Genomic DNA, 21,842 nt, shown 5'->3' on the forward strand with positions numbered 1-21,842 from the left:
AACTAGATAAGAGTAGAACGTGTATGAAATGCGAGTAATAAACCTATTATTTCTGCAACATTGTTTAGTTTTGTGGGTTAAAGCCAAGATATACGAATCGGTTTTTATTTTGGTACTCTTTGCTTAAAATTATGAAACAACTGGCAGGTAAGTTTGGTTCATTTTAAGGCGAATTGCGAAATAATGAGGTAAAATGCAAGAAACAAGACATACTATCTTGGTCACTCTATTTATTTAGACATTCATTCAAAATTGCAATGTTGTCCTATAGCTATACATGCAAACGCAGCAATTTCGGCCGATTCTAATTGAGTCTAACTTGGGACGTGGACTACTTCTGATTTTAAACAAATTGATATATCACTATTTGCTTTAATTGCAAAATATTTGCCTTATTGCCAGAAACATCCTTTATCGTGCTTACTTTGACCTATATAACTTGCAATGAAAATTAAAATGTCATACCGTAAAACCTCGTCTACAAGCATATATAGTGTTTTTGATGAAAGCTAAATTAATACGATGCATGCGTAAATATTCAAATACAATAGATTTGTCTTACAATAATACTTGTTTGTATATGCGTAGATCTTTAATTTATTTGCTCAAATTTCATAATGGCGCCTGGCTTAATTTAGCTTTCATCAGAAGCACTCTATATGCTTGTAGACGAGGTTTTACTGTATTCAATCACGATTTGGTTTTTAAAAAGGGCCAAAACATACAATATTGTATAGGATGCTAGAACTGTAACAATCAACTCGAAACGGTCCGATTTATTGGTCACTGCACCGTCTTTTAATATATAAAAAATTTGTGAAATTCGCGATATAATACACATTTTATAGCAAAATTAAATTAAAATTAAAAATTTTGACATTTAACAGTACTCGTAAGTAAACTTTATAAAGCTAATGCTATGTACTGAACTTAAAGATTCTTTGAGGAAAAGCCGATGAAAATTTTTACCATCTTGTAAATTTTTGACATTTTGTATTGAAGATTTACATTAAGTTTCCCGAAAGGCCTAAAAATTTAAATCTTTTGGGAAACTCATGTATATCTTTCAAAAAAAAGGTCAAAATTTTCATAAGATGGTCGGCTTTTCATCCCAGCTACATACAAGTTTAAGTACATTTAGCATTAGATTTGCAAAGTCTACCTAGTTTACTTTGACAGCTTACCTAATGCAAAATGTATCGGTGCAGCTATATAGCATTTACTTCACCTCGCCTATGCCTTTTCATCCTCTGTAGCGTGAAGCCTTTAATAACGTTCAATTTCTGCTTGTCTTGTACATCCCTTGTTCATCATGTGGTTCCCCATCTGTATGATTTTATGTCGTGCAATCTTCTTTTTGCCTTCCGCTTCTCCGTTTCCCGTAGGTCTCGATTCAGATATCAGTGGGATTTTTTTGTCCCACATCTACTAATTAGAGAATAAAGGTATTGTTTTTAGCCGCTGGAGTGCATCTATCGTCTCATATAACACGGGCGACACCATTATTTTAAGTAAAACAACGAGGCGAAGCCGAGTTGTTTTACGCTAAAAAATAATGATGCCGCGTGTTATATGAGACAATAGATGCACGACAGTGGCTAAAAACAATACCTTTATTCTCATTCTTAAACACTTCAATTCAAATAAATATATTAATCATAAGTATACCAAATGTAAATCAAATTAAATCCTACATTTTACAAGGAATTACCTATAGCTTAGAATCGACCAGTCCCGTTGTTGCTATGCACCTCCAATTGGTTCAAATAGCGTGTGCGTGTATCGCGTCGACACGCACGCGCTAAGGTGTGTGATATCGTGTCATATCACATGGGTAAGAACCAATAAGATTGCAAGAAAATTCTCAAGTGTTTAAGAATGTAACATGTAGCTTCGTTGCTATTTTCTGATGTATGCCTATACTTGATTTCGGCAATTCCATGTCTTGCACCATACGTTATGTAGTCCTGCGACGGGTCTAGGATCACATACGGCATAATATGCAAAAATAAAATAATGGAAAGATGATTGAATGCATGGTATTGGTATTTATTATTTTAATCACTGAATTTCGAAAAAACTGCATATCTCTCTAAACCCAAAATATTCTAGCTAATTATTCGGGTTTCTACGGCGTATATAGTGAAACACCGCCCGAAACAAAATGATGTACTCCAAAAAGGGAAAACACTCATACGCCAGTACACTATATATAAGGAGTGATCCCCGGTTGAGGTTGTCGGGCATATTTAAAACAATAATGTATAATTTCTATGACCTTATACTTGTTTTTAATTATATATTTCTCAGAATTGCATGCCACTACATATATATTGAACCCGTGATAAATTGTACCATATCTTAAAAAGCATCCACGGTACAAAAACAAATGATCATAAATGCGTCCATCTAAATGTCCAGATTTCATCAGAAAAATGATAATGTAAAACGAATGACTTGGTAGGAACGGTTGGCCGTTTTTATCTCTGGATCCTGGAATTTATTCAAAATATTGGATTTTGTCACATTTATACCAACGTAGACTTCCATTTCACAGGGAATTTCATTTTAGTATGTAAATGTACATTGGAATCGTCTTAAAATCGTAATTTTAAGAAAAAAACAAAGGCCCCCATTTGAGCAATTTTACGTTTATATCGTGCATGTACATTATGTTAACTTTCCCATTCAACTATTTCTTAATGTATCGAAGCCACACGGATTCGAATTTGATGTTCATAACATCTAAATGATAATGAAATCAAATCATTTGACATTTATAATCTTTTAAGAATGATTTAATAAGCAGATTGAAATTAATTTCAAGTCACTGAAACTCTTTATTGATTCGGTGAATGTATCATGGTAATTAGCATCGCCAAGTTAGTTGGCGATTCAAAGAAATAGGCCTTGATATAGTTATTGTGCAGAAATGTATGCCCGAGAATGTAAGCATACGGACTTCTCTGTAATTGTATTGTCGCATGGTCTAGGCCGATATCGATACCAAGGAGGTTTTTAATGAAATAAAATAAAAATAAGGCCCATGTAATATATTTCTGGCATAGGGTGATGAAATTAACATAAAGATAGATTATAATTTCAACAGAATTTTAGAGACCAAGCCTATCTGTCCGTGTGCTGGGTTAGGAGTATGGTTATATTAGGTGAGATTATGGGTTAGGTTATATTGGGTTAGGTTAGGCTGTGCTATAACGGATAAGGTTATGTTAGGTTGTGCCATGCTTGGGTTATGTTAGGTTGTGCCATGTTTGGGTTATGTTAGGTTATGACATGATTGGGTTATGTTATAGGTTGTGCCATACTTGGTTTATGTTAGGTTGTGCCATGCTTGGGTTATGTTAGGTTGTGCCATGCTTGGTTTATGTTGTGCCATGCTTGGATCTGGATCTGGATGTGTACTGGTCAACGCTCCAAGTGGAGCCAGACGATTGGGTTAAGTTAGGTACTATTATGTAAAGTAGGTACGTTTAAATAAGTTAAATATATTGGTATATAAACAATTGGGCCTAAACTATTCATGTAGAATATTAGGTTGTGTTCCCAGCAAACATAAAAACATTATTAATGTGTTGCAAACGTGTTTTGATTTTAGTCAAACATTTTAATAAGATTTATAATATCGGGTTGTATAAATGTCATGAAAACGTTTTAAAAATTACTTTATATGAAATGTTATTGCAACATATTTTGTGAACACTTCAACATCACTCTGTTTTTGAATGTTATTAAAATGTTTTACACTCTTCATACCCTTTAAGTTTAAATAACGTTTTGTGGTTGCTGGGTTACTATAGTAAGGCAAGATCAGGTTAGGTTGAGTTACATCATGTGTTGCAAAAATATAAGATTAAGTTACACTGAAAAGCCTAATTCGTCAGAAAATGTGGTCTAAAACATTTTAGCATGACAAATTTGTGATGAATTATGAATCAAAAATATGTTATTTAATTCATCATTTAATTTGTCATAGACTAAAAATGACACATTAACTACATCATTCATTTAATTTCTCATTTTATAAATTATTCATTAATTCGTCATAAAAACTGAATATTTAAAAGTATTTATCATGATGATAAATATTAATTTGAAATGCTATAAATTGTTTTTTCAACATTCCAAGCACATTTTCAGCATTTGTCTTATGATAAATATTTCATTTACATTGACTTATTTTAATTTGTCAAATTACACCACATTTTTTGATGAAATAACCTTTTCGGTGTATGGTAGGAATGGGAACTTGCAATTTACTGTCATTTTGTTTGGAAAGGGGTCCAAATACCATAGAGAGTCATAATATATTGATATAATAAAATATTAAATCCATCAAATGTGTGACTGTAGGAACCCATGGATTCGATTCATGTACTAAAATATAGGATTTATAAAATTGTTAATAAAACCGAAGTTTGTGTCCTTTTTCAAATACAATTGAAAATGGGTTCATGAAGTTGAATGCAAGGAGAGCTCTCGAGGCTCTCATCATACCTTTGGTCATACAAATGATCAACCTCAGATTTAGAGATTTACCCAAATTGATTCTGGTCACTAACCGTTAATTTTTATTTTTACTGGACCCATCTCCCAAAGAAAATGGCAATCCCCTTAATTTTGTTAGTGTTTTTTTTAATACAGAAGGTGTTAAATCAGCTATATTAAAATTGAAAACATATTTACACGATTTTATGAAACTCATTAACGCGTGTGGATTTCATCACCCTCTATACTATGATCAGAAATATAATTGATTAATTGATTGCACCACATTTTAAGGTATATGAGTAAATCTAGTTTTGCAGCTACAAAGTTTAACCAAACACAATTCACCAGAAGTAGTCTCATAATCAAAACTACTAAAATTACAGGAAGACTGTACTGGTACTAACCCAAAATTATTCTGTACGATATATACTCAAGGTCCATTACTTTCAATCGCCAAATAACCTGACGATGATAACTGTCTGATATATGCATAGAATCAATTCTGAGCTTCAGTACCATGAAATGAATTTCAACCTACTTATTCAATAATTCTCAAAAGATTATAAAGTGCCAAAATGTTTGATTTCATTATCAGTTAGAGGTGACGAACATCAAGTTTGGAATCAGCGTGGTCTTCTGCGTTAGAAATACTTGAATGGCAAAGTTAACACAATGCACACGAGCGATGATAAATATAAAATTGCTCAAATTAAGGCCCTTGCTTTTTCTGAGAATTAAAATGTTCAAACAATTACAATGTACATTTAAATAATAAAATAAAACACCATGTAAAGAAGTCTACGTTGGTGTAAATTGTGACAGAATCCAATATTATGAACATGATTTCGGAATCCCGAGGTAAAAACAGGCAACAATTCCCAGCGCCGAGTCATTAGTTTCACATTATCATTTACTTGATGAAATCTGAACATTTAGATGGAGGCATAATTTATGATCATTTGTTTTCGTACCGTGGATGCTTTTGAAGATATGGTACAATTTATCATGGGTGCAATAGATATTTAGTGTCATGCAATTTCGAGAAATGTAGAATTAAAAACAATTTTTCAAGTACAAATCCACTTTCCCCTGTTCTGCATGGGTTTTGTGGTAATGGCAGTCACAAATAGCCAATTTTAACAGAATGGGATATAGGGCTACTTAACTTTTTTCAGAACAATGGTGTGTACACTGCAGCGATGTTCAGCAAGATTTCAATCTCCTGTTTTCCATTGTCTTCTTATAAAGTCGCTCGAACGTCTTTTGTACATTACGTAGGTCATGTTGTTCCTGGAAAATAAATATGCATGTTATTAAAACGGACAGAAATGGGCAAATCGACCACGAACAATGATGAACGTCACAATTTTACGCATTACCTTTGTCGTCTAAGTCTATGATGATCTGACGATGATGATAATGATAATAATGACGATGATGGATGATGATGATGATGACAGATGACAGAAACAACAACGATGATGCGGATGATTATGATAAAGATGATGATTTATTTTCTTGTTTTGTTTATGCATTTTATTACTTTGTTTCATACCGTGGCAGTGGCACATATTTTATTAACCTGAGATCCCTATCCGAAATTTACCGTCATTTTATCGGTATCATTACGAGTTAAAAATTTTATCATAATACTGATGTGACTGTGAACAAAACTAAAGCAGATAAATGACAAAATAAACCAGATTGCTTACCAATTTGACACTGAAAATTTGCAAATGTCCCGGGAAAATGTTAAGACGTCCTTCTTTGCATCACCTTTTTCGCGCCACTCACTTGGTCTAAACTGGTCACTTGCTTCATCACATCTGCGCATGCTCAATTGGTAATTCCAGTTGAAATCCATACACCCCTTATGGAATACGTGACCTTAATCTTCCACACAGGGAGTGTGAATTTCAAAAGGGTTACCTGAAAGGTTGACTCAATTTGAAACCTACACTCCCTGTGTGGGAGATTAAGGTCATGCCTTCTACATGGGGTGTATGGATTTCAACTGAATAGCCTAATTAGAAGCTTGAAAGCTGAATCGAAATTATAGAATAGGCCTACACTTGACCTACCTACTTGACCTGGACACTTGACTATATCAATCGATCAAATGCAAATAAATAAATTAAATTAAAACTAACCTAAATTGAAATTAAGGGATCCAAAATGAGCGTTTATTGCGTTTCGACAGTATTTTTTGTGGGACATGAGAGCACCTCAGACCTATCGAATTGCATTCAGAATACGACGCATGTCTTTCTGATATCAAATAATTTTCATTTTTTTTAAATCACAATATAATACAAATTTTATGACAAATTATAAACATTTGATATTTTTCAAATTTTGATATATAACAGTCCTCGAAGTAAATTATATAAATCTAATGATATATTCTTAAAGTGTATGTAGCAGGAGGAAATGCCGACGGTCAATTGAAAATTTTGACCTTTCATATTGAAGATATGGATTTTTTCCCAAAAGACCTAATTTTTTTGGGTGTTTTGGGAAAAAAATCCATATCTTCAATACGAAAGGTCAAAATTTTCAATTGATCGTCGGCTTTTCATCCCACCTACATACACTTTAAGTATAAATCATCAGATTTATAAAGTTTACTTCAAGTACTGTTAAATATCAAAAATATCAATTTTAATGATTTGCCATAAAATGTGTATCAAATTGCGAATTACAAAAATCAAAATTATTTGATATCAGAATGACATTCTTCGTATTCAGAATGCAATTCGATATGTCTGATGTGCTCTAATGTCCCAAAATAAATACTGTCCAAACGTTCATACCCCAGCCCTTAATTAAAGTAGTAAAATAAATTTAATTTAATTTAATTTAATTTATGTTATTTTAATTAAATTTAATTAAATTAAATTAAATTAAATTAAATTAAATTAACTTAAATTAAATTAAATTAAATTAAATTTAATTTAATTTAATTTAATTTAATTTAATTTAATTTAATTATAGGCATATAAATATTACATTTAACTTTATTTTTTTTTTTTTAATTAAATTAAATTAAATTAAATTAAATTAAATTAAATTAAATTAAATTAAATTAAAATAAAATAACATAAAATCAAATCAATTCAAATCGAATCAAATTAAAAAAAAAACATTAAGATTAAGATAAAATAACATCGTTTGTTTGTTTGTTCGTGAGTTGGTTTATTAATATAAAATAATATTTAATAGGACTATAAAATAAATTAAATTAAATTATAAATTAAATTAAATTAAATTAAATTAAATTTAATTTAATTTAATTTAATTAAAATAACATAAAATCAAATCAATTCAAATCGAATCAAATTTAAAAAAAAACAACATTAAGATTAAGATAAAATAACATCGTTTGTTTGTTTGTTTGTTCGTGCGTTGGTTTATTTGGCGCGCATTAATTTAAGAAATTAGCCAGTTCTTTTTTCCATATTTCGTATATAGAAGTAGATATCACATCGACGAAATACTTCCTATCAGCAGTAGATAGCGTATTGATGAACTACTTGCTATCAGGAGTAGATAGCGCATTGATGAACTACTTGCTATCAGCAGTAGATAGCGCATTGATGAACTGCTTGCTATCAGCAGTAGATAGGGCATTGATAAACTACTTGCTATCAGCAGTAGATAGCGCATTGATGAACTGCTTGCTATCAGCAATAGATAGGGCATTGATAAACCACTTGCTCTCAGCAGTAGATAGCGCATTGATGAACTGTTTGCTATCAGCAATAGATATGGTATTGATAAACTACTTGCTATCAGCAGTAGATAGCGCATTGATGAACTACTTGATATCAGCAATAGATAGGGCATTGATGAACTACTTACTATCAGCAGTAGATGACGCATGAACTTTTTGCTCTCAGCAGTAGATAGCACATTGGTAATGAACTACTTTGCGCTCAGCAGTACTAGATAGACATTGATGAACTACTTGCTATCAGCAATAGATAGGGCATTGATGGCATATTTGCTATCGGCAGTAGATACCGCATTGATGAACAACTTGTTATCAGAAGCAGATAGCGCATTGATGAACTACTTGCTATCAGCAGTAGATAGCGCATTGATGAACTGCTTGCTATCAGCAGTAGATAGGGCATTGATGAACTACTTGCTATCAGCAATAGATAGGGCATTGATGATTTGCTATCAGCAGTACCGCATTGATGAACAACTTGTTATCAGAAGCAGATAGCGCATTGATGATCTACTTGCTATCAACTGTAGATAGGGCATTGATGAACTACTTGCTAACAGCAGTAGATATCACAGTGAATAGGCTGTATATCTATTATCAGCAGTAGATAGTGCATTGATGAACTGCTTGCTATAAGCAGTAGATGGTGTAGTGAAATCTATATACTTGCTACAGATAGCTTATTCACGAACTACTTGCTACCAACAGTAGGCCTGATGGCGATTGATGAAGTACTTGCTATCAGGACATTGATGAACTACTTGCTCTCAGCATTAGATAACGCATTGATGAATTATTTGCTGTTAGCAGTTAGCGCATTGGCAACTTTCTTGCTATCAACAGTAGATAGCGAATTGATAAATAAAAAAAATAAATGTAGATATTTATATAGCGCTTTATGCCGTAAACAGCCTCAAAGCGCTTTACATTTATTCCGCCATCATTAGAATATGTCGGAACCACGTTTGCAGCCTACAAGTGGCGCAGGGTCCATCAGTACAACGACTGTGACTACCCCTAACAGCTTCCCATTGCACCTGGGTGGGGTGAACTACTTGCTATCAGCCTAAATGAACAACTTGCTATCAGCCTAAATCATCATCGGCTGCCCATCGAGTTCGATGAAGGCACAGTTGTCGAAGTTGATGGGTGTCTCTTTCTCCATCCTTCAAGGTACTTCTCCTTTCGCTTCCGCTCCACTGTTTTCCCAGCATCGTGGATCTTCTTCCTCCAATTGACCCGGTCACTACCTTTCGTCTCCCATGTATCAACATCCATGTCAGCTGTCTTCAGATGACGCTTCACAACATCTCTATACCGAAGTTTCTGTCCACCACGTTTTCTCTTTCCTTCTGTGAGTTCAGCATACATCACAGCTTTCGGTAGTCTTTCATCAGGCATCCTCACGACATGACCGGCCCAGCGCAGTTGGCTTTTCACTACGATGGCTTCTACGCTCTCCATTTTAGCTCTCTGAAGCACCTCTCCATTAGAGACTCTGTCCTGCCATGTTATTCCCAGCTATTCCCATGATACATCTAAGGTGGCGAAGTTGAATGGAAGTTAACTTCTTGATGTGTCTCCGATAGAGTGTGTAGGTCTCAGTAGAATACAGGAGATAGGGTAGGACAAACACGCGATACAGTTTACATTTGGTCGCAAGTCTTATACCACGCTGGGACCAAACTCTTTTTTCCAGAGATCCAAAGGCACTGGTGGCACTCTGAATTCGTCTTGTGATCTCCAGATCGACGGAATTGTCCATGGAAATCACACTCCCCAGGTAGGTGAAATTGGTGACCGATTTGACAGGTTCCCCATGTATGCAGAGATCAGGATCTTGGTGCTGAGTTCCAGGAGCAGGTTGGTAAATGACCTCAGTTTTACTGATGTTGATTGATGCAGTCACAAAACAGTCCAACATGTTCTGAAGGTCTTCAATGGATTGAGCTACCAGGGTGGTGTCATCAGCATATAGAAGCTCTTGCACACAGACTTCTTGACATCGGGTCTTGGCACGTAGACGGGCTAGATTGAAGAATTTGCCATCTGTCCTAGAACGGAGGAAAACTCCATGCTGACCATCTGATAGGTTGTCAGATGACATTTCCAAAACAGCTGCCAAGTAGAGACCAAACAAGGTTGGTGCCAACACACATCCCTGCAACACCATGACAAACCGGGAAGGACTCAGTTGTATCACCATCACCTAGAACAGTTGCCTGCATTCCATCATGAAATTCACGAATGATCTTGACAAAGATGTCTGGACAATCATAATGCTCCAGTAGTTTCTAAAGTAATTCTCTATCGATGGTGTCGAATGCTTTGGTGAAGTCGATGAAGACCATGTAAAGTGGTCTTTGCTGTTCTATTGATTTCTCCTGAAGCTGGCGCAGGGTGAAGATTGGATCAATTGTAGATCGACTGGCTCTGAACCCACATTGGCTTTCAGGTAGTATCTTACTGGCAACTTGTTGTAATCTGGCTAGGAGAATCTTTGCAAGAACTTTACCAGCAGTTGAGAGCAGGGATATCCCTCGATAGTTTACACTGAGTGCGGTCACCCTTCTTAAAAATGGTGACAATCATTGCATCCTTAAATTCTTAATTCTTCTAAATAGGACATTGATGAACTACGTGTACTTGCTATCAGCAGCAGATAGCGCATTGATTATGAACTAAAGTACTTGCAATCAGTAGTAGATGGCGTAGTGAAATCTACTTGCTATCAGAAGTAGATATTTATTGGAAACAGTTATTGGAAACATTCATGCAGGAATTATATTAGGCCTATAGGCCTACATGTAATCGTAGGATTTAAATCAGCAAAGCAATTAGGCCAGGCCAAAGAAGTATAGGAAATCAAAACTCCTCAAGAATTGAAAGAAGAATATAAAAATGTTTTCAAGGGTTTGGGATGCATAGGAGAGCCTCAACATCTTAGGGGCTGTGCAATATTTATAAGCCCCGGTTTTTTTTTATTTGGACCTTTTTGGACCAAAAGGGGCTAAAAAACACACCTTTTTGACCAAAAGGGGCTAAAAAACCCAAATATTTTCGCTCGCTACGCTTGCGAATGGGACTTTTGGGATGAGGGGGGGGCGGCCGTCCCCAGCCCCCTGGTTACAGGTCTGGGGAAAAATATAAGCTAAAAAGACTTAGGCCTATCTTAGGGCAGCCAGCATCCCACGGGAAAGAGGGGATGGGGGACTGAGGGGCCCGGGAGGGGGATACGCCACTGAACTCAATCAATCATCTGAGCGTCAATCCCGGGAGGGGCAGGTGGACTTGTCCCCACCACATTTTGGGATGGAGGAAGGGCACAATATCAAATTAATTAATATTATTTAGGCCTATTATTAATTACTATTATTAGGCCTATTATTAATTATCATTTAACATTATTATTATTATTAGTAGTAGTAGTAAGGCGCTTTGCCTCGCTTGCCTCACCCAACCCAGGTGCAATGGGAAGCTGTTAGGGGTAGTCACAGTCGTTGTACTGATGGACCCTGCGCCACATGTAGGCTGCAAACGTGGTTCCGACATATTCTTATGACGGCGGAATAAATGTAAAGAGCTTTGAGGCTGTTTACGGCATAAAGCGCTATATAAGCGACATTTTTTTTTTTTTTTTTAGTAGTAGTAGTAGTAGTAGTAGTATTGTTATTATTGTTATTAATATTATTATTATTTTATTGCTATTATTATTTATTATTATTTACCATTAACTATTATTATATTTTTATAGGTCGTCGAAATAAGCGAGGTACATAACATCCTTAATAGTTGGTAAATACGTCACCTGCTTATTATTCATAGGTACCTTGAACGGCTAGAATGCCGGTAGAATTCATTAAGGGTGCGCACCACTAAATAAAGTTCCAGGTCCATTCACTCTGGAGTGAGTATAAAAGGAAGGTAATGATTGGATGTGTGCCGGGGATGTGTGTAGGGGCTAGAATCTATGGTAGGGGCCGACTAGGTTTTAACAGGCCTATGGTTTTTATGGTTAACCTCATGATTTCCTGAGTTCCAAAGGGGTACTCAAGAAGTCATCACAATGATAAGAGACTGTATACAATTTTATTTTAGACTAAAATAGTTACAACTATTTTAGCCTAAAATATTATACCAATTTATCAGTTGTTGACAGTAAACCTCCCTACTCCCTATTCCAGAAAATACAGCCTACTTAATAATAATAATAATAATAATAACAGGCTCTTATATAGCGCCCTTAACCCAGAGGGTCTCAAGGCGCTTAACAAACTAAAAACCAAAGTACAGCATAAAAATACCAGTATACTGCTTAAGCCTACAATATACAGTCAAATCTTAGATTAAAACTACAGTTTGATTTAAAAACTAATATTATACAACAGGAATAGTAAATTAAAATGAAGACAAATATTACACAATAAAAGAGAACAGAGAGCAGAATGTCATGTCGTGGTAGCCTGTATATCAGGCCATCGAATGAGCAAGAAAAACAACAACAAAACCACGACATCAAGACATTCTTCCTCTGGACATTATTCCGCATGATGGAACTTTTTGAGATTATATTAAAAAAACATTATCCTGTTTTGCCAAATGAAACATAGCTAACTCCTAATCCTGTAGTTAGTTTAAACTGGCAATGAAAGTCAAATTTTGATATTTGCTAAATTTTTGGATAAGGGACCGTTCACAAACACTTGTTAGGGGGACCTGATGCAAAAAGGGAGAGCCCTGAAAATTGTTGACCCTCCTAAGGGGGGGGGGGCTGAAAAAATGACCACAAATTTCCTGGAAAAATTGAGTTTATATGCTTTTCTATGGGGTTGACCCATAATTTTCATGTCAAAAAAAGTGGGGGGGGGGGCTGAAATTTTTGAGGTCTGTAAAGGGGGGCCCAAAATTTTTGTGATGAAATTTTTTTGCATCAGGCCCGCCTAATGTTTTATGTTTTTGTATGCTGTGACAATCAATTTCAAGTTAACTTTCTTATCTTTTTCATTACCAATTATCAAAATTTTCAAATGGCTCTGCAAAAATTGCTTGGCCCCACCCCCCGGCCTGCCAAAAAATCTAGAAATGTGCACCAAAAATGGTCAAAAAATGGTGAATTTTCAAAAATAAATCATAAAAAAGCCTGATTCTTGCCCAAATTTAAAATATTTTTAATTCTCTTTGTATTGTAAATTTGAAACAAGAATTAGAATTTTGCTCCATTTTGCTTCATTAAAAAAAAATTATGTACCCGATGACCGCTTTTTAAAATTTTGTACCCAATGACCCCCTTTTGTTAATATATTATACCCAAGGACCCCCCTGCCCTTTTTAAAATAATGTTTTGTACCGATAGGCCCTACTTCATGACACATACCCGTCGCCAATCATCATGTTTGAGATATTCAACCAAAATATTCTGCTTGAAATTAGCTTTAAAATGATGTATATCATGTCTATAGTAGGCCTACTTGACATTTAAGTAGTGAAAAATCAATCAAACAGTCAATAAATCCTATGTTTCCTATTGTTTATTGTTAAGTATATCTCAATAGTGACACTGGCGACATCCGGGCTCAGTTGTGCTGGATGGTCACATATTTGATAATTTAAGCAACAAAGCATTACACAAGACAAAAGATGACACAGTAACACCATAATTGCAGTATTCTTTTCAAACTTTTATTTATGTAACAATATATTCTCATATACAAGTTATATAAGTTATAAAATGGAGTCATGTTACCTGAGCAGCATGCATGCAGCACATATATAATCTTAAAATAACTAAAAAAAATGATGAAAGGCATTTCTGGTTGCATTAAAAATCTGGTCTTGTTCAAATCACAAGGTATAATTACTATGTGTATTTTGCTAAAAAAACATACTTATCAATCTTTCACAAGTTATATTTAAAACACCGACAATATATCATGTAATAAAATGTAATACATTTGCTATTCATAAACAGTATGAATATTTATCAGACAATGAACCCCGGGCAATGAACCAATAGGTCATGCATTGTTCAGGTGAAAAAAAATTGGAATGTCACGTGCAGTTATTTTTGGCGTCACCATCACAATATCCATCTTCGGTCATTAACCTCTTATCAATTAGCTCACAACGTCTACTCTCTATTCACAAATTGGTGGTTGTTTTAAAGGAAGGTGACCTGATATATTTGGAAAATTGACCCTTTCAAGCATTCATGCGAAAAGAACATGTTAATGTTCCTAATTTGATATGGAATTAAGGACATTTATTCAGCGTGTTACTGGTAGTCTAGAGTGTTTTTATTAATAATAATCATGATAATCATGTAATAAATTGATATCAAATGAAAGATCCTATTTTTCTCTGTAATATATAGAAATTAGGAGTTCCAAATCAATGTATTTCCGAAGATATCATCAAAAAACTGTTGAATTAGTCTCAAACGTGGCATGCCACAGTTGAGACTAATTCAACATTTTCTTTATTATTTCTTCGGAAATATACCAATCTGGAACTCCTAATTTCAATATGTTAATGAGAAAAAATAGCATCTTTCATCGGATACCAAAATCTGCATTTTAATGGGGCAAAGTGGGGGGATGAGGCTGTCAATCAACTTTTGGGCCTGGTAAAGACTTGATGAATCCATCTGGGAGGTCAAATTTGGGCAAAATTCAGTTTTGGAGAAGTCCCTCAAAACAGTTTTTTTTGCCCAAATTATTTCGGACAACAAAACCAGAAAATTTTTGAGTAAAAAATATTTTTATTAATTAAAAAAAAACTTGATTTTAAAAACTATAATTTTGAATTTGTGATCAACTTCACCAAAAATATTTGAAATTTGGGAGAAAATCAGTCTTTATGACGATTTTTTGCCAAAAATTGAGCATTTTCAATCATTTTTGGTTTAAAATATGGGCATCTTCCTTGATGAAAGGCAACGGTGGCCATTTTGGATTTGTACATGTTTAGTTATTCTGTTTTTTTGTTGAAAAACCTAAACAAAGAATAAGCATGAAACCAACTGTAGTGGACAGTTAGAAACATTATGTACGGCAGTACAGAGCCCCCTTTTCACAATTTTTGTTCCGCTATGGTTTTTTTAATGTTTTTGGACCATGTTTTGGCGGAATATGATTAATTATGCTATTTGTATATGAAAAAACTCATGTTGTCAAAATTGGAGATGAATTTCAAGAAAAGGGCTCTGTACTGCCCTCGATTTATTAAAAATACATCTTCATGCCAAGTTTAAAGTCATTTGGACTTACAATGGCTGAGAAACCCTGGAAATCCTGATAAAATGACAATTTTGAGATAAAAACTTTTTAAAAATTACTAATAATAGCCATTTGAGAAATGATAAATATACTAGAATATAAATTTGTTGAGGTAAAATTCATTCAAATTCATAAATATATGATAATACAGTACATAAAAAGTTAATGAGTTTTCTACTGAGTTATGATTGTTTTTTTGTTAGTAATTCTTTCGCATATCACACCTTGAAAAACAATAAAATACATTAAAATTGAATTGTATATATGTGACACAATCTGGTCTATGGGGGCCAAAGGTGGCAAATTTGAAACTGAGATAAAGGTAAAAATATGGAGTAAAAAAACAATAAAATACATAAGACTTCATAACTTTAGAACCATTTTGCTAGACCTTTGGTGTTTTCAGTAAATGATATCATATTGTTAGTATAATGTAATAATTACAGTAACTCAATTTCCAAAAACGCCTCCTTTGGCCCCCATGGACCAGATCGTGTCACATAAGAATATGAAATGATAAAATGTTACCATAATTTCTCGACACCTTGTTCACTTCAAAAAGCCATAAATTTGCAATACAACATCCAATTTTAATGGGTTAAACATTATTTTAAAGCTAAAACTCTGCTGAATTTAATAACTTGCAAAACCCAATTTACACACATATACCCGTTTTGGTCATTTTGTTACCTAACAGTTCATTTAGAAGTCAGGAAGAAACTTATTCCCTCGAACAAGGGGAAAATCTGCTTTAAACAAAAATACATGCTTCTTAATTATAAGATCAGACTCTTATTTCTTAAAATACACTAATGTCAGAAAGACAATTTATTATCAAAGACAGAGATAAAAAGATTTTATTGTGTCTGACGTCATCTGTCAATCAAAGTGGAACACGGTTTGTTTACGTGTCGTGATGATGACTTGCTGAACACGGCGGTATAACCGGGTGCCTTATTGTTAATTATGCACCTTCAAACATGCAAACCATCTCAAAAGTTAGGTCTTTATAGAAGGAAACTTTCGCGAAGGCACCATGTCAACAATGCCTAGTAAAGCTGCTTTTTGCCTTGTAAAAGTACGTTAATTTTTCGCCATTTCCTTTTCTCCAATCGGCACCAGATAAATCGGCCTTCCTTTTATGCGCTATTAACCTGTGTAAACCAATCAAGGATCATAGTTGACAGTGACATCAGACACGATAAAATCTTTTTATCTCTATCTTTGATAATAACTATACTATAAACTATATGAATGATAAATCTACCATAAATAAATCTAAATCTAGTTTAACACACACATACACATAGGTACTATCAAATTGTTCTTTAGGTGACAAAACAAAGCCTGTTCTATGGGGACAACCTTTTCATCTTTATTGTCTGAAATTACCCTCAAGAATCACCAAAATCTGTAAAATTGTGTAAATATTTTTCACTTTGCCCCCAAAATGGTTGAATTTACATGTATACAGAAAAAATCCTCGAAAAACTAAATAAGGGTCAGTTGTTCTATGGGGACAACCTTTTTATCTTTAATGTCTGAAATTACCCTCAAGAATCACCAAAATCTGTAAAATTGTGTAAATATTTTTCACTTTGCCCCCAAAATGGTTGAATTTACATGTATACAGAAAAATCCTCGAAAAACTAAATAAGGGTCAGTTGTTCTATGGGGACAACCTTTTTATCTTTAATGTCTGAAATTACCCTCAAGAATCACCAAAATCTGTAAAATTGTGTAAATATTTTTCACTTTGCTCCCAAAATGGTTGAATTTACATGTATACAGAAAAAATTCTCGAAAAACTAAATAAGAGTCAGTTGAGCCCATAGAACAGGGTTTTTTTGTCACCCTATGATGATTTAAAGGTTTAAAAATGGACATGGCTATTAATTCACACACATTCATAGATACTGTTACTTGTCAAACAAACCAAATGTTTGATTATCTCCAGAAACAAAAGTGCTTTGGAAATATCTTCCACAGGGGGGTATTTCTATGTGATCGCAGCCTTAGGGGACAATACAAACCCTGTTCCATGAGGACAACCTTTTCATCTTTTATGTCTGAAATTACCCTCAAGAATCACCAAAATCTGTAAAAAAAATGTGTAAATATTTTTCACTTTGCCCCCAAAATGGGTCAGTCGAGCCCATAGAACAGGATTTTTTTTTGTCACCCTATGATGATTTACAGGTTTAAAAATGGACATGGTTAGGCAAAAAATAAAAAAAAAGGTTTGTCTCAAAGCTCGCGCGCACGTTTGTAAAATCGCGCAATTTGAAGAAAAAGAAATGCAGAATTTTTTTTTATTTCAAAAAAAACTTTTTAGTTTTTTCCGAAAAAATTTAGGCAAAAATCCTATTTTTTTCTCAAAATACCATAAAAATACCAAGTCGGGAATTAAAAAAAAAAAAATCGCATTTCGCATTTGTTTTCAAACCGCTCGTGAGCTTTGAGACCAACCTTTTTTTTTTTGGCCTTATTAATTCACACACATTCATAGATACTGTTACTTGTCAAACAAACCAAATGTTTGATGTCCTGTAAACGAAAGTGCTTTGGGCTATTCCATTTAAAATCCACACTACCCCTGTGGAAGATTCTGGAAATATCTTCCACAGGGGGAGTATGAATTTCAAATGGAATGAACACATTAGGTAGTTCCATTTAAATCCCATACACTCTCTGAGCAAGATTGAACCTGAATCTTCTACAGAGGGAGGATGAGCTTCAAACGGAGCTGCTTAATGTGGTCATTCCATTTGAAATCCATACTCCCCCTGTGGAAGATATTACCAAAATCTTCCACAGGGGGAGTGTGGATTTTGAATGGAATAGCCCAATGCTAGCTTAAAATTGACACCCTACTTTACAAATCCAGTGCACATTTTTGAAACTATGATTTTTAATTTATGAGTTATATCTGTCTATATCTCAAATCTTGAAAAATTGATCACTTTTTGCATCTAAACTTTCTACATGAATGTTAATCAGGTAAGTTAAAACACATCACCTCGCTTGTCCCAATCGAAACCAAGTCCTGGACTCAAGTCCTTATGTTCATGCATTCAGACTCAGACTTGTGACTCAAGGACTCAGTCTAAGTCCTTTCTGAGTTTAACAAATAATGTCAAATATATTTCAGTGGTGTTAAAATTCTTCAAAACATCAGTCATATGAGAATTAAAGTTACTTTGTTAACATATAATATTTCTGTCAAGTTAAAATACTGCCAGGCAAACTGTATCCCACAGCTACTGTATGTGCATTCTGTGCTTACAGGCAAGTGACAGAACAGGCAAAATGTGTTAGTCATATCAGTGTTAAAGGGCAGGTCTATAGCAAAAACAACATCATATCATTGGCAAGCTAATATTATGAGGACAATGAAAATGACTCCTTTTTTGAGAAAATAAGACGTTTAAAATTGATATTCAGCAAAAACCAACTTAAGCGGTGAGTTCCTTCAACGAGACAGATTTGCCTAGAAAACCGGTGGCGTCATGAAATGAGATGTGCCCGCTGTGAGAAAAGGGACTATAAACACTCTCAATGGACAGAACGTATACTGTTGCTGTTCACAGAAAAAAAAATTCCAAATTAAGTATTACAAATTTCATGGTTTTTAAACATATGGATAAAATTAGCCGCTTCTTTTTTATATATTAGACAATTGTGATATTACAATTCATATGTATATCAATATCATGAGAAATATTAGGCCTAAAAAATACATAATTTGAGCTTAGAATTTCATCTGAGACTAGCATATAAACCGTGTTAGTCCACAAACTCATGTATCAGATTTCCCTGTATATTGCAATGCTATAGTTTCAGTTGGATGAAACATTGTTATGGTAAGTGATAGTACAACTCATTGTTGCTAATGTCAAACTTGTCAAAGTGATTGTATGATGAGAGCACAATAAAGTGTCCGCTTCATTTACCTACGTCACCAGTCAAACGGGGGAGAACACGTACGCTTCAAACGAGGGAAGGACACGTATGAGGCTGAACTTTACCCACACAATTTCTCCTTTTTCAGGAGAAATACGCACAAAAAATTGCAACAAGTGTCAACTTGTAATGTAATAATTATTCTCTTCGAATAGAGATAAACTTGTTTTTGCTATAAACCTGCCCTTTAAAGTTAGTAATTACAGAACTGTAAAATTGGTCATTTTCGCGCGTGTAATTTTTCGCGCTTTGCCGATTTTGAACTACATTGCTTGTTTTTAATTTTGTGATTTTGAGTTTCCTTACATAGACCTATACATTAAAAGAACATATTTGTGTGTTTTTATTTTCAGAGTAGCTATGTTGCATGCAAAAAAATGCAAAAATTAATGTACCGCGAAAATTTCAACTTTTACAGTACCATATGTAAGAGTAAATTCCACTCCCATCAACTCAACCACTTGGGGTGGGAACAGTGGCGGTGCCAGGAATTTTTTTTTCGGGGAGGGCAAAGTGAATTTCAGGGGGGGCAAAATTGGCAAATTTTGCACAAAATTTCATAAAAAAGTGGAAATTTACGTGATTTTGCCTCAAAAGTGGGGGAGGGGCAAACTGGGGTGCAAGAAAAATATTTTTGGGGGCAAAATCTTGCTATCTTGCCACCCCCCCTGTAGCGCCGCCACTAGGTGGGAAAGATTTAGAGATTTCCTTTGGCCCTCTGCACCATACTTATTTATTCGTTATTTATTCAAGAAATTCCATGAACACAAATTTGCTGGTCTCTCTGGAAGACCTGATGATATAAATATATATATACCGTGTACAATAAGTTCGTTCCGCCCCTACCCAAAAGCATATATAACATGTTTAAAATGAAACTCACACAATGCATTTCAAGGCTACTTGTTATTTGTTATGTTGTTACATGAGTAGAGATGTTAAACAAATTTATTTGAAGTCATAGGATCCTTGGTGGTCAATCACCATGATACCTCCAAACCACGCTTGCCACAGAAATAATGTCCACTAATGGCACAAGAAGTTCCTTATTCTTATCTAGGCTTTGCCATACACTCTGGACTCTATCTGTAAGTGGTGTTATGATTTTGCAATAAGGAGTTTCAAAAAACCTTTCTTTTAGACTAGACCACAACATGTCTCTATTGGGTTAAGACCTTCTTCCTCCATTCTCTAGCAATTTCTCTCTCCTTGAACAAGCCATTGTCGTTTTTTTGGACGCCATCTTCAAATTCTCAGAGGTTTAGGGTTCTTTAAATTCCTCAAGACACACGTCTGTCCGCACTAGAAGAAAATTAAGATGGCTGGAGAATTTTTACAGCGTGTATGCCTTAAGAACATTCATAGCAAGTAATCCTGAGGGCAAAAGCCGATGGTGCTATAACTATAGTGATAATATGCTTAGAGCAAACCGGACATAAGGGCGGAACGAACTTTTTGCACACCGTATATATATACATGAACATGATATATAATAACAATATAAGAAATATATATTATACAAAATGAAGGAATCAAACATGGTACAAAATAAGATGCAATACTGTGTTTGGCTCAAATTATTTTACAAAACTTACAGACCAATATTGCATTTTTAAAATCACCCAAACTCATTGATTTAAAATTGATACGGAGATTGGGAGGAAGCTTGTTCCATGCAAGATCTATAAAGGAATGTTTTCTTTCCAGAAGAGCTTTTCCATATATTGGAACAGCCAAACTGTTTTGAGATTGACCCCTGGTGCATTTGGAATGTGTAGAATAGGTAAAGTAAAATTTGAAGTACTCATGAGCATTATCTGGGAGATTATAAAAGTCAAAAAAAGTAATTGATGCGCCCATCTACAGCTAAGTTTAACCAGGAGGGTGAGAGTTCATAGGGACAATGTCGGGAACTACGTCACGCTATTGTTCGACCTAAGTTACATCATTTTCAACGCATGTGTGCTCGTCAATACAGGTTTAGTCTCCTCCACCTTCGCAACACGGTATGTGGAGTGACTGGAATCACACTGACGGCGGAGGAGAATACTAGCTGGTCAGACAGTTTAATTCTGTCAAGCATATAATACCTGAACAATCACCGTCATTTGATCGATTTACTACAGAATATATTGTATACTCAAAATATAAGTTAAAAATTGTAAACCTGTTAACTATATATTTGTGTACTAAAGTATAACGACACATGAATGACATCATGTTGGAACAAAATGGCCGCTAATCCGCCTATTGTCTAGACCTAGGCTACATCTTCCGTTTTCGTCACATGATTTCAGTCGCCTATCCCGACTATTCAATTATCCTGGTTTAACCCAGTCCAGGTCTTTCATCATATTGCCCAC

The 21,842-nt window shown here is 34.6% G+C and overlaps 1 protein-coding gene across 1 annotated transcript in view; it reads right to left on the reverse strand.

The window, feature by feature from the left end:
* LOC140169874 (ATP-binding cassette sub-family C member 5-like) overlaps nt 1-21,842 on the reverse strand; it is a 171,089-nt gene that overhangs the window by 108,583 nt on the left and 40,664 nt on the right. The window lies entirely within an intron of this gene.

This window comes from Amphiura filiformis, chromosome 14, assembly GCF_039555335.1.
Source record: "Amphiura filiformis chromosome 14, Afil_fr2py, whole genome shotgun sequence".
In the NCBI taxonomy this organism is placed as follows: Eukaryota; Metazoa; Echinodermata; class Ophiuroidea; order Amphilepidida; family Amphiuridae; genus Amphiura; species Amphiura filiformis.